The following is a 14,657-nucleotide window of genomic DNA, read 5'->3' on the forward strand; positions in this document are numbered from 1 at the left end:
TCTTTCTTTCTTTCTTTCTTTCTTTCTTTCTTTCTTCCTCCCTTTCTTCCTCCCTCTCTTTCTTTCTTCCTTCCTTCCTTCCTTCCTTCCTTCCTTTCATTTTTTTGTCTTAGCTAGCAGATCTATCAAGCAGACCTGGTACCCTCTCTGTGGATGGTTGTTCGTGAGCTTGGCTTTTTGCTTGAAGCTTTTGTTTTTCTATGCATACACCTCTCTTCTCTCATTCTCGTGGAGGTGAATTGGGATAAGGTGAGCTGGGAGAGAAAGGGTTTGCAAGACCGGTAGCTACTGTTGAAATCTTCCTGTGAAATCCACGAACCTTTGTTTGCTTGTGCACTGGTGTTTTGCTTGCATGTGTGTCTGTGAAGGAATCAGATCCACTGGAACTAGAATCACCAAAAGTTGTGAGCTTCCATGTAGGTGCTGGGAGATTTGAACTTGGGTTCTCTGGAAGAGCAGCCAACGTTCTTAACCACTGAGCTATCTCTCCTGTCCTGTCAGTGGATCTTTATTTCCCTCCTACCTTTGTCCACACATCCTTCTTACTGTTGTCTTTGGATAACCTTGGAAGATTTTTGGATTAAAAGGCTTCAGAATTTGTTTTACTGACACATACTGTTGTATGTACTTAAGAGGCATGGCATGTTGCTTTTATGAATGTATACACTAGGAAGTGATCAACTCAGCTGATTGCCATAGAAACGTCTATCATTTCTTTGCAATGAGTACACCACATTCCTGTCTCTTGTCCCAGCACTCCATTTTTACTGCATCACTTCATCATAGCCAGGGGATAAAGAGTCAACATTAATATACTTCACTGGACAAACTGATAAAGAAAACACTTTCTATAAAAATGGCTAGATGTAGTTACATAAACTATTTGTTGCTCTAGTTATCTTGAGAGCATTGGTATAAAGAGTTTCATTCAGGACAGTGTTTTATCTGCAGGACTAGGGATTTGTAGGGAATTGTTAACTTGTCCAGTTCATTTTTGGCCCCAATAGACACCTGCCTCTGGCTTTCATCTCACCTCTGAGGTTGTCAGTGTCTGGATAGGGCCCACCTTAGCCCCAAGGCCACCTGGCAACACTGTGACTTAGCCTGTCTCTGCCCCATGGAGCACTCTGTCTTTGGAACAGAATTGCCAACAGTTAAGGAGTGTGGGATGCTGTGTTAGTTAATTAGCAGCTATTTATAAGTGCCTGTTCCATATGAAGTTCTAATCCAGAAGTTGGCAAGCAGAAGCAAAGAGCTAAAAAACAAAACTCTAAATGCAACGCAGCGTCTTGGATTAGCTCCTGGAGGGAAAAAAAAAAACATTAGTGGAAAAGTGTTTGTGTCTGAATAAAGACTAGAGCTGCGATAGTCATGCCCTAACTGCTTAGTTCTCAGTTTTGACAAGTGCATCACAGTGCTGTAGGATGTTTACATGAGGGGGAGCAGAGGAAAGGGGCTATGGGACCATCGTGTTATGTTACTGCAACTATGGTCTTAAAATTATTCCAAAACAAAAATTACATCAAACAATACCAGAAATATGCATAGCCACGTGCTTCAGCAAAGCAAGTTCCTGTTGTGAGGTTCCTTGAGGTTTTAACTCTCCAGAGTTTTTGAGAGAAAAAGTATTCCTACTGATTTTGCATGTGCGATAGTGTAAGGTGTTATTTTGTTGGACTGATCCAGAAAGAGTAGTGACTATGCTGTCCTCTGGGACCTTTATAGACCATCCGTCTCGGAGGCTAGGTACCAGCTAAATGGTAAGTGGGATTCTCAGCGACTTTCCTTCTAGATCGGGACTTCTTCTGATCGGGACTTAGGGGCCTTCAGCGTGGGAAGGTTTAATAGCGAACTGCTATTCCATCCTGTTGGGAAAAGATGGTGTTACAGAGCAATCACAGATAAAATTACAGGATTATGAGGGAGAGAGGGAACACATTTGCCAAGGACTTCTCAGGACTTCTCATAGGACAGCACTAATGCGCAGAGATCAGCTTTTCTGTGAAACAATTTCACAGTGACAGGTATACAGGCAATGAAGGGATCAAGAATCCAAAGACTCGCATTTGCCCTCCCTCTCCATTTTTAGTGACAGCAATGGAGGCATCTTAGTTTGATCAGGAAGGTAAACGGGAAATAAGCCCAGGTGGATGTTAACTTCTGAGGGGTGACTTGCTTGTATTCAGAAACCCCACACAGCAAAGCAGGAAAGGTCAGTGCGCCAATTAGTCTGACTTCCTCCTAGCAGAGGGAGGCAGAGGCAGAGGAAGCCAACCCTACTCCCACTTAGGCTTTCCTTGGCCCTGTGCCGAATCACCTGGAGGGCTTGTTCAGGTTCAACATCCTTTTTGCAGCAGGTCTGATATGAGTCCCAGGGCATTTGCATTTCTATTAATTCCCTGATACCCCTAAGGCTGCAGATCTGGGTACCACATTTTGAGAATCTAGACATAGATTTTTCAATGTGCGTAGAGAACCTAGTTGCAATTTTAGTTTTGTCTTAAAATTTAATTTTGTTTAAAAAGAACCTTTATTAATTCTCTATCTTTTCCTTACTTCTGAGACATACATTTTTACATATAATATTTTATGTATGAGTAGCCTTCTATAAAAACATCAGGGAGGTGAGGCATTGGCACCCATATCTGATTGGCTGCCCTGTGGGCAGCAGGGGACCTGTAACCTACTATAGGGGTGATAAAGACAGAAGAAGCCACGGGCATTTGCAGGTTGAGATAGAAAACATCTACATTGATGCTTTTGTTTCTGTGGCTTGTAGGCATGTGTGTATTCAGAGTGTTAAGGGCATGTAAATCAATGAACCCAGAACCCCGCTGGTCAGAGATCCAGCTCAGATCACTGAGATGAGCCACCCTGCACTCCACTCAGGAAAGACAGCTCTAGATCTGTTGTGTGAATTGCTGCATTGAGCAGGAACATCACTGAAAAAGTCATAATCTTTCTGTTGTTGCAAAGCTCACAAGATACAGAAAAAGAGACTTGTTCACCTTAAAGAATGTAAATTTTTTCCAAAAAAAAAAGTTCCCTTTTTTTCAGTATACACAGTATGAAATGTTTAAACCACTTAGGACAAAAGTAAGTTTTCATAATGATATGTGCATATATATTTCATTGTTGATACTTAGGGGGCATCTTCCATTTTTGTTTCTCTCCTACCTCCTCCACCTGCTCATGCATGCATAAATAAAATTCATGCATATGTGCTAATACTGGGTTTGCATGGAGCTCTATGTGGATCCCGCCCACTGCCTGAGTTTGGTTCTACACCTTTCAGAGGCAGTCCGACAATGTTGCAGATTCCTACAGGAATCTGCTGGAGATGAACCCGCTCACACACACACCTTCTGTCATCTCTACACCCACCTCCCACCCACCTACCTTCCACCTCCCCCACCTTCCACACCCGTGTTCTCCCGTGTTCTCTGTACCTTGTTGCTTCTTCTTCACACTGTTCTAACTTCTCCAGCCTTGAGGATGATCTTGACCAGCCCCACACCTCCATGTTCAAGCCTCTACCCTTGTATCTTTTGTCGATGATATTTCTCAGTTCTACACTACTAGGCTCTTGTTCGAAAGTCCCGTCCGCAGTGAAGCCGTCTGGATTCCTTTAAAAGCTCGCATACTTCGTCTTCCCTCCAAACTTCATCTTTTCCCAATTATGGTCATAATCAAGGAACGTGACATGTATTTTATTAACTGATGTCAAGGCTGCCACCTTCCCTCCTAGAGTATGAACTGTCGGTACTGTTCTGTGACATTCCGCAAAGATCTGTCTCAGAAAATTGAAGGTTGTAGCTATCTGTCCTGAACCATATTTAATATTCCATGTACAGGAATTTTTTCTCTATCATCTTGATAGCTTTGTTAACAACATTGCTTTCCGTTTCATCAATATACGATGATGGCATGGTTTATTAAACATGAATTCGTGTCAGTTTAATAACTAATTCACTAGATTTGTTCAGATAGCCTTCATTAACTTTGTATATACATTTTCCCCCTTTTTTTTACATTTTATTTTATTTTTACCAGAATCCCAGCCAACAGCCCCCATATAGTGTCTCAAGGGTCTGTGGAGTTCCTGAGGTAATTTTCAGAAGTGAACTTACTGGGTCAAGAAGGCTGTCTTTAAGGTTTGGATACATAGTTTCAAATCAACCTCCAAAACGCTCTTGTTTCTGCAAACACTATATTTCAAGTGCTCACTTGTCCTCAGCTTGGGAAATACTAGAAACCAGTTTTCAAAAAGATTCCAAGTAAAATACCTTTTGTTTCTTATATCCATGGTAAAGAGTAATCATTTCCTAATTTTTGTACTGTACATGTCTTAATGATGTGATATGATGTGTGTGTGTGTCTGTGTGTGTGCGTATGCATGCTCGTGCACGTGCACATGCATGTGTTTCTATTTGTGTATTGATGCATGTATAGGCAGGTGCACACCTGGAGATGAGCTTGTCAAGGGCAGAAGTCAATGTGGGTGTCTTCCTTTATTGGTCTCCACTCCCTTTAGAACAGGCTCTTTTGTTAACAATTTTACTAGGTCAGCTAGGCAAGGGGAGTGCCAGGAGCTGCTCCTCTTTGCTTCCCCATGTTGGGATTAGATCTGTGCTCTACTCTGCTTGGCTTTCTTAACATGGATACCAGGATCTAAACTCAGGTCCCCATGCCTCTCTAGTGAGCACTTTACTGACTGAGCCAGTCCCCCTAGCACTGATAGAATTGCTTTTATCCATTCTTTAGTTTATGTTTTCTGCTTAATTTGGATTTTGGATGACTAATTTTCTTCTAGTGCTTTACAAGTGCTCTTTATATAGGTGGGTATTTAAAACATATATCTGGATAGCATTAACATGTTTTGCAGTTAAAACAATGAATATTTTGATGATTACAGGCTGCAATAATATATGTTTTCTGTGTTGATACAATTTCAGTATAATGTGTACAAAGTTTGGCTCATCTTAAGACTGAACAAGTATTTCTGTGTATGCATTCTAGTTATTTTATGGTTTTATTATTTGCTTCAAATTGTTTTCTTCTCTTTCCATTCTACTTACTGGGTATCGTATTTTCCTCACTGGTTTGGAATTTCCTCCTATCACATATGAATTTACATGTGGCGTCTTTGTTTTCTGTTCTCTTCTTAACTTGTGTTTTTCTGTAGAGACCCACTTGAAAAGTTCCTGGTTTGGAAATAGGCTTTTCCTAGTTGACATTACAACAGTTTTTATTTATATTTATTTATTTATTTATTTATTTATTTTAGTTTTTTCGAGACAGGGTTTCTCTGTATAGCCCTGGCTGTCCTGGAACTCACTCTGTAGACCAGGCTGGCCTTGAAATCAGAAATCCGCCTGCCTCTGCCTCCCAAGTGCTGGGATTAAAGGTGTGCGCTACCACCGCCTGGCTCAGTTTTTATTTTTAATTTTCTAAATTATCATACTTGTTTGATACCCCTTGGTTTCCTTTTCTTCTTCTTTTCTTCTTTTTTTTTTTTTTAGAAAGGGTGTCATGAATCACAGGGTGGCTTCAAACTTAACTGTGTAGCCAAGGATGTCCTTGAGTTCTGGATTTTCCTTCCTCCAGCTCCTAAGAGTTGGGATTATAACAGTGTGCTTTTGTGGCCAGTTTCTGTAGTACTGGAATCAAACCCTGAGCTTTGCACAGCTTGGTAAGCAATCTTCCTACTGAGCTGAACATTAGCCCTTTGTTGTTTCCTGAAACAGAAACTCCGATTGCCTTTCTCTCAATGCCCAGTGATTAAATTTGCAGCAAGCTCATGCATGCATTTGGGAAGATATTACTGATGAAGCTTCTGAGTGCTCTCTTGATGTTCAGTTGGCTAGGTCATTAATCTCTTTCTTATAGCCATTATTAAATGGGCCTTGCAATGTGAAGCACCTGGGCCCATTCCCAGATTCTGGAAGGTTCTCAACTAGAAAGGCACTGCGGTATCTTTTCCCACCCTTGTTGGCTTTGTTTTCTAGGTGACAGTTACTGAGATTTTCAGGATGCTAAGTCTTTGGAACTTTCCCCATGGGTGTTCCCATAGCATTCTTTTGTTGGTGATGTGAATGGCTGCATCAATTACAATGCAAAGCATTAGGCTTACACGGCTGATAGCTAAGGAGGATTAGCTAGGCAATGTGTGTGTATTATCAGTCCAAGAAGGCATACCACAGAGGGATCCCTTCATTTTGTGTTGGTTCAAATACGAGTCTTCAGGAAGGGTTGGGAGGCTCACCACAGTGTCTCACCCTTGTTTCTGAGGGCTCTTTTTTTTTTTTTTAAGTGAGACAACACAGAGAAGCTTGAAAAATGGTTTGTTTTTTAGTGTAAGCACATCAGTGTATTCCACTCTGTCTCTGTCTGTCTCTCTCTTTGTGTGCATGTATATACACATGAATGTAGTATTTACATGTATATACCAGTGTGTACTATGTGAGAGTACCTGGCATAAAAATGCATTTGAGACCAGAGGCTGACACTGGAGTCATTTGAGACAGGGTTTTTCAATGACACTAGAACTCAGCAAGCCTCTGGGGTCTATTTATGTCCACCCTCAGCTCTGTGTGACAGGCACACAGCGCCACATCCAGCTTTGTGTAGTTTCTGAACTCATGCCCTCCTGAGCTGTCTCTTCAACTCTTTGCACATGCTCCTCAGATTCCTTCTCCATTACCTTATGTCTTAGTTTTCCATTGCTGTGACAAGATATCATGACAAAGGCTACTTATAACAGAAATCATTTAATCTGGGGGCTCATGGTTCCAAAGGGTTAGAGTCCATGGCCATGGTGGGGAGCATAGCAGCAGGCAGAAAGGCATGGCACTGAAACAGGAGCTAAGAGCTTACATGTGAGATAGCAACCATGAGGCAGAGACACATGGGAAATGGTGTGAGGTCCACTCCCAGTTAGATACCTCCTCCAACAAGGCCACACCTCCTAATCCTTCCCAAACAGCTCTATCAGGTAAAGTTCAAGCATTCAGATATAAGACACTGTGAGGGCCATTCTTATTCAAACACCTCAGGTTCCTTTCCTCCATTTACTCTGGAAGAACCTTGGCTTTTTCATGGATTCTTTTTTGAAGTGTAGATTTCGCTGACTGTGTCTTTATGGTCCCATTCATCATTTTCCTGTGTTCCCTGAGAACTGGCAGATGGATCCAGAGAGTTGATTGGATTTGGGGTTGATGCATTTGCAAGCCTATAAATGGTGTTGAATTCTTTCATCTTTGGGCACATGGTATCTGATTGTCTCTTCATGTGATGTTAGCAGCTGTTAGTGCTCAATGCCTAGATACATTAATTCATTGGAGTTTGCAAAACTGTTTTATTCTATCATTTTCCCCATTGATTAATTGGGATAATTTTAGAACAAGCAGTTTGCCTCATTTGCTACTTGGCACCCGGTGCTACAGTTCTTTTAGGAAAGGGAGAAAAATAAAATTATCCTTTTTGTTGATCAGTTTTCCAATGAAAGATTTGGTTCCATATCATCTCATAACAGTGAGGAATAGTGTTTTTAGGGAAAGGTTTTATGAACCCATGGATGTAATCAGATTTGATGACTGTGTTTGTTCATCTGAAACTACCTTTCTTCTGAGGCTGGGTGATCTCTCAGTTCACCTCTAAATTCTTGCCTTGGTATAATAGTTGTCATTCACTGTTTCTCTGTGATCTAGGAGAGCAGGATGTTGTAGGTTCATCTGTTTAAGTGTTTAAAAACATTGCATTTCTGTTTATTGTAATTTTAATTCCCCTTTTCTAGTATTTCCTTTTCTTTTCCTCTTCATGTATTTGTGCCGTGTGCACACATGTGTGTTTGTGTGCTTGTGGTGTGTGCTTGTATGTGTGTGTGTGTGTGTGTGTGTGTGTGTGTGAAGGCTGAAGGTTGATGTCAAATCTTCCCAAATTGCTCTTCTTTGAAACAGGGTCCCTTAGGGAAACCCAGGACTCTTGGTAGCTCCCTTACTAATGCATCTCTGTCTTCCCAGGCTGTAATTATGGTGATGTTTCATATCTACCTGGCATTGACCTGAGTTCTAAGGATCTATACTTCCTATTTGCTTGGCAAGTTCTTTGACCACTGAGCTGTCTCCCCAGACCAGGTCTGGTGAGATTCCTAAGTGTTATAAAATGCGACTCTCCCAATGATGGTTCACTCATTATATCCAAAATTATGTAGACATTTCAGGAATAATAATACTGATACTGTACTATAAGTGTAATTAATGGAAACACTATCCCTTTTAATGCATATTCTCTCTACTATCTTCCTACTTTTCAAATGGAGAAATTATTAGTAATTTGAAAATATCAGTGTATAGCAAACTTCTTCCTTCCAGTTACTATTCTACACACATGGATATGCATTACACACATACACACATGCGTGCAGGCACAGGCACACACAATAACAGGGTCTCTTGCATCATTTTTGTTATTGTATTTAATGTATCTTCTAGAGGGCACACATGAGACAGCTGTAAGAAGAAAACCCCGATATCTCGCCTGGCAGCTGTTATCACTTTTGACCACTGATAGTTCGGTTTTAGTTCTGTCTAATTTCTGCAGTTCTGAGAGTAAAACATATGTTATTCTTTAGTTTTGGAGTAACACATTGCAGGTGGGATGTCTGTCCCTCGCCTAGTTCTTCATTTATAGCTTCTTCTGTAGAGGTCTATGCCTTACTGTTTCTCTGCTTGATGCTCTTACTAGACTACATTTCCCTTTTGTTCCAGCCTAGCATTCAGGTGCAAATGCTTTGCTCCCTTGGCACACTCTGTCTGTAACTTTAATGCTAGGTCTGCAGTGTCTTAGCATTTGCTGTGCTCCCATGCTATGCTCTGCTTCACGATGGCACAGAGGGTGTCCAGCCCTGGGCTTCTTTCCTTTCACCATTTGCACTGAATCTCTTTGCAAATCCTTTGTTTTCTTCAATATGGTCAATGATTTCCTCCTTTTTGCCTTGTGTCTGTCTGGCATAAGTCTTCATTATATTTAATCAGTTTGTGTTTGTTCCAGATTAATCTTCCTCTCTGAAGTGAATTGTTCCTCTTTTTATCTTGCAGCTCACGAACCCAAGTTGTGAATTTTATGACCTTTGTTTTCATGATCTGTTAGGATCATGTGCTGTTTCCTAAAGACTCTCCTTGTGTTCAAAATGGAAGGTTGTAGTTCCGGATTTTTCCCATAAACATAAATTTATAATTTACTCTCATACCAGGGAAGAGAGAACCTTAACTGACAAGTTATTTCCATTTGCTTGGCCTGTGGCATGCCTGTAGAGGCCTTTCTTGATAAATGATTGATGTGGGAGGGCCAAGTCCAAAGTAGGTGGTGACACCTCGGGATGGGTGGTCCTGCCTGGCTAATGTAAGAAATCAGGCTGAGCAAACCACGGAGAACAACCTCCATGGCCTTTGCTTCAATTCCTGCCTCCAGGTTCCTGTCCTGGGTTCCTTGCCTTGACTTCTGTTAGTGGTGCATCATAAGCCGTAAGCCACACAAGTCATTCCTGACCCAGGTGGCTTTGGCCATTGTTTTGTCTCAGCCACTGGGAGGCTGACGTCGATGCTATCTAAGCTCTCTGGATAACTTTCTGTGGAGTTATTGATGATACTTTCTTTTGTCTGCCGTTAAGTGTGGCATCTTCAAAAGGACAAGGTTCAAGGATGCTTTTCTAGATCTCCATGGCTGCTAATCTTAGCACGTGGGGTATTGTTTTCAAATGTAGTGGTTTGTTGACTTAAACTCGTGGCTTTTCTCCTTGATATAGCAACCTCGACTTTGCTTCCTCCCCGTGGCTCTGGTACTCACCCCTCCTAGGTTTGCTCTCAGTAGCTCCTCCACAGCTAGGAGGAGGCTGTGATGGGGTGAGCCTTGATCCCCCTCCCTCTCCTATTTTGCCTCCCCCTGTATCAGTAAGCTGTATGGGAGCGCTCCTGGCCTTGTGTTGGGTCAGGCTTGCTTTCCCTGAGGGAAGCCCATCTCCTTGGATTCTTGGCTTCATTCTCCTATTCTGTAAATGCCAATGTCACACAGCATTTGTGGCTACTATTGGTCTATCCTCATTTAGTTGTGTTTCGAGCTTCCTAGGAACACCTTGTTACTCAGTTGGTTATAATTGCCACTGGAGCATTCTTGATCAAGTTTTGGTGGTAGTGTTTAAAAACTTAGAAACTCAGAAGCTGTCAGCCTTGCTGGTAGCATCTTCCCAAATCTTCACTTTAGTTTACATGTCTGTAGTTTTCATAAGCACGTAGCTACACATCTCAGCAGGTGGAAGCAGAAAGATCAGGAGTTCAGGATCATCCCCAGGGACACAGCAAATTCAAGGCTAGCCTGCAAGACCTTGCTTCAAAGACTACAGCAGCAACAACAAACCCCCAGCTATAGTGACCCGAAGGAGGCAAATGGCATTATATGGAAAACACCTTAAAATAGAGGCTGAGATGAGATGAAAGTTGTGGGGTTAAGGATGGAAAAGGTTTTTAAGATTCTGGTCTGGCCCTGGGGAGGAGTGAAGGGCATTACGCATCAGTGGGCCACTTTTCGATTGTTGCCATGGTATTTCCTAGTGTTTGAAGCTCACCCAGCCCAGATATCCCAAGTAGAAAGGTGGCATTGAACTGTCCACCCACTGTGTCCTCCCACTGTGCTTGCTGTACCTCTCTGTCTGCAACACAGGCTTGGGTGAGGGATCACCCAAGGATGAGGCAGGAGAGGAGTGCTGGCTCCTGAGAGATGCTCTGACGTTCTCAGCAGCACGAGGTTCCTAACAGCCGTGGTCCTGGCCTTGGGTGCTTCTCTGGATGCTTGTTATTCTCTTGCCAGCGTAGGATATGATGACTTGGGTGGAACCATATCCAGGGAGAGGTCTGTTGCTGTGAGTCTGTGTCCATTGTTGTTGGTCTGGGACTTTGAACCTTCACTCATTGTCTTCTGGATTTGGCTCAGTTGGACGGAGGAGATATGGTGGGCAACTTATATACTCTTGGCATCATCCAAGCTAGCAGCTCTCTAAACCTGCCTTCAGGATGATGCTTCAAGTCCTGTATTCTTCAACAGCCTGATTTACTTAAAGCTGTATGCTGCACTGTAGTAGTGGCAATAGCCCATGCTGTCTGCAGATTCCTAGCATCAAGGAGCACTTGTAAAGAACTGGAGTTGGTATGACATTTTCCCAATCATCTGGGGGAAGGAGTGGGTTCTGATAGCAGGATAAATTCCTTACTAGGACTAAGCCTAAGCCTGTCTCACAAATGATCAACTGCACAAAGTAAATGCTATGTACAAATGTCTCCCTCCTAGAAACTCCTAGAGGGGATGCATGCTTAGATGAGCTAGTTCTTTGCTTCTATGACTTGCCCCCAAAAGGTTTGGGGAAAGCAGAATGGTCCAGTTGTGAGGGGACCAACTGGGGACAGGGAGGAAGAGGTGCTAGAAGTTAGTAAGCTGTGTGAACAGCTCCTCTGGGGGAATCAGGGAAACGGGAGGGAAGGCAGAGTGTCCATCAGGGCCAGTCTGCTTGCCAGGACTGAGAGCAAGCCTGAGTAAGGAAGTCCCATATGTATAGCAGGAAAAACAGAAATAATGGGGTAGGGAACAAACATCACATAACACCTCATCACTAAGAGCAGGCCACCTGGCCCAGGAAAGGCTGGGCTTCCGTGTATGGCAGGAACCTTCTTCTTCATTGCTGGTTACCTCTAGTTTCTTTCTTGAGATTCTTGTAGCTTACCACAGTGAGGGCGGCACAGGCTACGCGTGAGATGATTTCAGTATTCTAACCTCTTAGAATACCGCTTGCCTCTAACCCTCACAGAAAGAGCTACCAGACAATGCTGTTTGGAATGTAAGTCAGCAGTAGAGCTGCAGAGCCTTATAAGAGCTGCGTGCCCCATGAACCGGCAGGGTCTGTCCATAGTGCCCTTAGTTTAGCTGGAAGCTACAAGCCTTTGTCTCCCTCTTTGTTGCTACCCTCCTAAAAGTAACTTAACTCCCACTTGTAGTCTATCATGAGTTGCTGGGGGGTTACGCCAGCAGACATGATGAAGCTGTAGGCCTTGAGGGAGACTGAGACACTAGACACCAATGATTTGGCAATGTTACTTCGATTGTAGTCATGTACACATTTCTGAAGGAGCTTGTTAAATCGTGACATAGTGCTGGTCAAAGATAAGTGTGAAGGTGTTGCTGGGAGCCTCTAGTTGACAATCTAGACAAAGGTATCATTGTGAATGAGAGTGAACAGGTCTGGAGCCACCCCTTCACTGTTGCTGACAGACCAAACACATTGAACTCCTTGTCCAGGTGTGTCTGCTTCATCTGGATGTTGCACCTGATCGTCCTCATTCTTAGATTCTGGGGTTATACTGCCTGGATCCAAGGACAGTGCAGATCCAGGATCTCTAGGCCAAGTCCCTACACTAGCCTCCATTCTCAGCAGCAGCCTAACTCTAGCTGTACCTCTACCTTCTTGACTGGACAGGTAGATATTGCCCTTGTGTTAAAAAACGAGAAGAATTTTGTATCTGACAATCACGTCGTTCCCATTTAAAGCCCAAACCGAAACTGCTTGTTTTTAATGCAAATATGCTCATCTTTAATTTAATGTTTGGTGTATTTTTTTTCAATAACATCATGCCAAAAATATATAGGATAATATATTTTCTCAAAGAACTGACATTCAATTCTGCAAGATGTCCTCTATGCTAATGATGTTACATCATCGAGGGAAGTCTCAGTGAAACTCTATGTCTGAGGGGAAGACGGAATCTCTGTGGTGAGGAGTTCCTAAAAGCCTTGCGGAAGTATATAGCATACAAACGGACTGAGGAATTCCTCAATGGGATGGGCTATATGAGCCAGGACACTGGATAGATGCACTTAGGTAGTGATTAAAAAGAGCACAAATACCTGTTTACCTATTCCCGTTTTCCCTTGTCTACTCAATATAAGCTGTGGTGTGCCAGGCAGAGTGCAGGAACAGATGAATAGATCAGGGAGGGGCCTGTTCACTCCCTGGGTCTTTGATTGTTTGTGTGCCCGTGCAGTGAAATGAATGTAAGGCCTTGGCGTGTGGTATGACCACCTTCCACTGGAATGACATCTCCACCCATTCATTCACCTTTGAATTCACTGATCATGCAGTGTGCTCGGTGGCTACCATGTTCACTGTAGTACCCACAGAGAGCCTCAGTCACAGGGATCAGTGGAAAGCAGAAATGCAAATGACCTAAAGTTAGATGTATTTGAAATAGGAAACATATACTTACTTGGTTTGAAGTATTAGCATGAGAAAAACCAAATATAAGTAATAATTTTATGTCAGTGTGTGCTAAAAGGAAGATATCCTAGGTGTATTGGGTTAAATAAAATAGATATTAAAATTAACTGCAGATTCTTTTTTAAAACATAGCTATAGGAAAATTTAAATATGACCTTATATTTAAATTTAAATTATGGTCTTAATATGGCTTATATCATAGTTCTATAGATCAGCTTCTCTAAATACCATATGTCAAACTTAATATTTTAGTAATAGAGTGATAATTAATAAAATCCAAATATTTAACCATAGAATTATATTAAATATTTATTATTATTATTACTATTATTATTATTATTATTTTGTTCTGCTCATGATTCCAGTCTCGATCTCATACATGTTAGGCAATAAGCCTACTACTCTTCTATACTCGAAAGCAGCTTTTTTCAACCTGTAGGCCATGACATTTTTGAGGGTCAAACAACCACTTCACAGGGGACACAAATCAGATATCCTGCATACCAGCTATTTACATTACAATTCATAACAGTAGCAAAATTACAGTTATGGAGTAGCAATGAAAATAATCTTTTGGTTGGGGGGTCGTGGGGGTCATCACAACATGAGAGCTGTTTTAAAGGGGTACAGTACTGGGAAGACCGAGAACCACTGCTCTAAAGAAAACGGAGGTGTGTGTGTGTGTGTGTGTGTGTGTGTGTGTGTGATGTGTGTGTGTGTAGATTTCCTTCTCACTGTTGTCCACCCTGTACAGTTGCTTCTTGATTCCCATACTTTATAGATCTTGTTTGAAAATGTCAGATGTGTGGACTAGATCAATATGTGGCCTTTTGTGATTCCCCCCCCCCCCCATTTAACATTCCATTCCCAAGGTCCATCTCTGCTGTAACACATCCCGGGACTTCATTCATTCATGAATGAAGAGGCTTTTGAGTAAGCAAATCATGTATCACTAATTCTCTAGTTGATAGACATTGGGATTATATCCACATTTATGTTCTTATGAATATGTTGCTATGGAAATTTATACATAAATTTCATATGTACATATACTTTGATTATTATTAATGAAATATATATTTGATTCTCCTTTTTATGGTAATGATGTCCTGTGATGTCTCCACCAGTCTAGAATAGCTGCTAGGTAAAATAAAGGGCTGGCTTCTTTTGATCCTTCTGCCGCAGCATGCTCAACAAATAGTCAATGCACGATCTTGCTTCATAGAAGTTTCTGTTTGAAGATTATTACTACATATTTCTAATGAATAAATATGCATATGAATATCATGTAGTATTTCCTTATAGTAAAACACTAACCAAAGAGGACTTACCACTGTTC

At 41.9% G+C, this 14,657-nt stretch overlaps 1 protein-coding gene across 7 annotated transcripts in view; it reads left to right on the forward strand.

Moving 5' to 3' along the window:
* Window positions 1-14,657, forward strand: part of Zmat4 (zinc finger matrin-type 4) — a 378,171-nt gene that overhangs the window by 180,937 nt on the left and 182,577 nt on the right. The gene's annotated exons all lie outside the window — the stretch shown is intronic.

The sequence above is a fragment of the Mastomys coucha genome, unplaced genomic scaffold, assembly GCF_008632895.1.
Source record: "Mastomys coucha isolate ucsf_1 unplaced genomic scaffold, UCSF_Mcou_1 pScaffold22, whole genome shotgun sequence".
Lineage (NCBI taxonomy): Eukaryota > Metazoa > Chordata > Mammalia > Rodentia > Muridae > Mastomys > Mastomys coucha.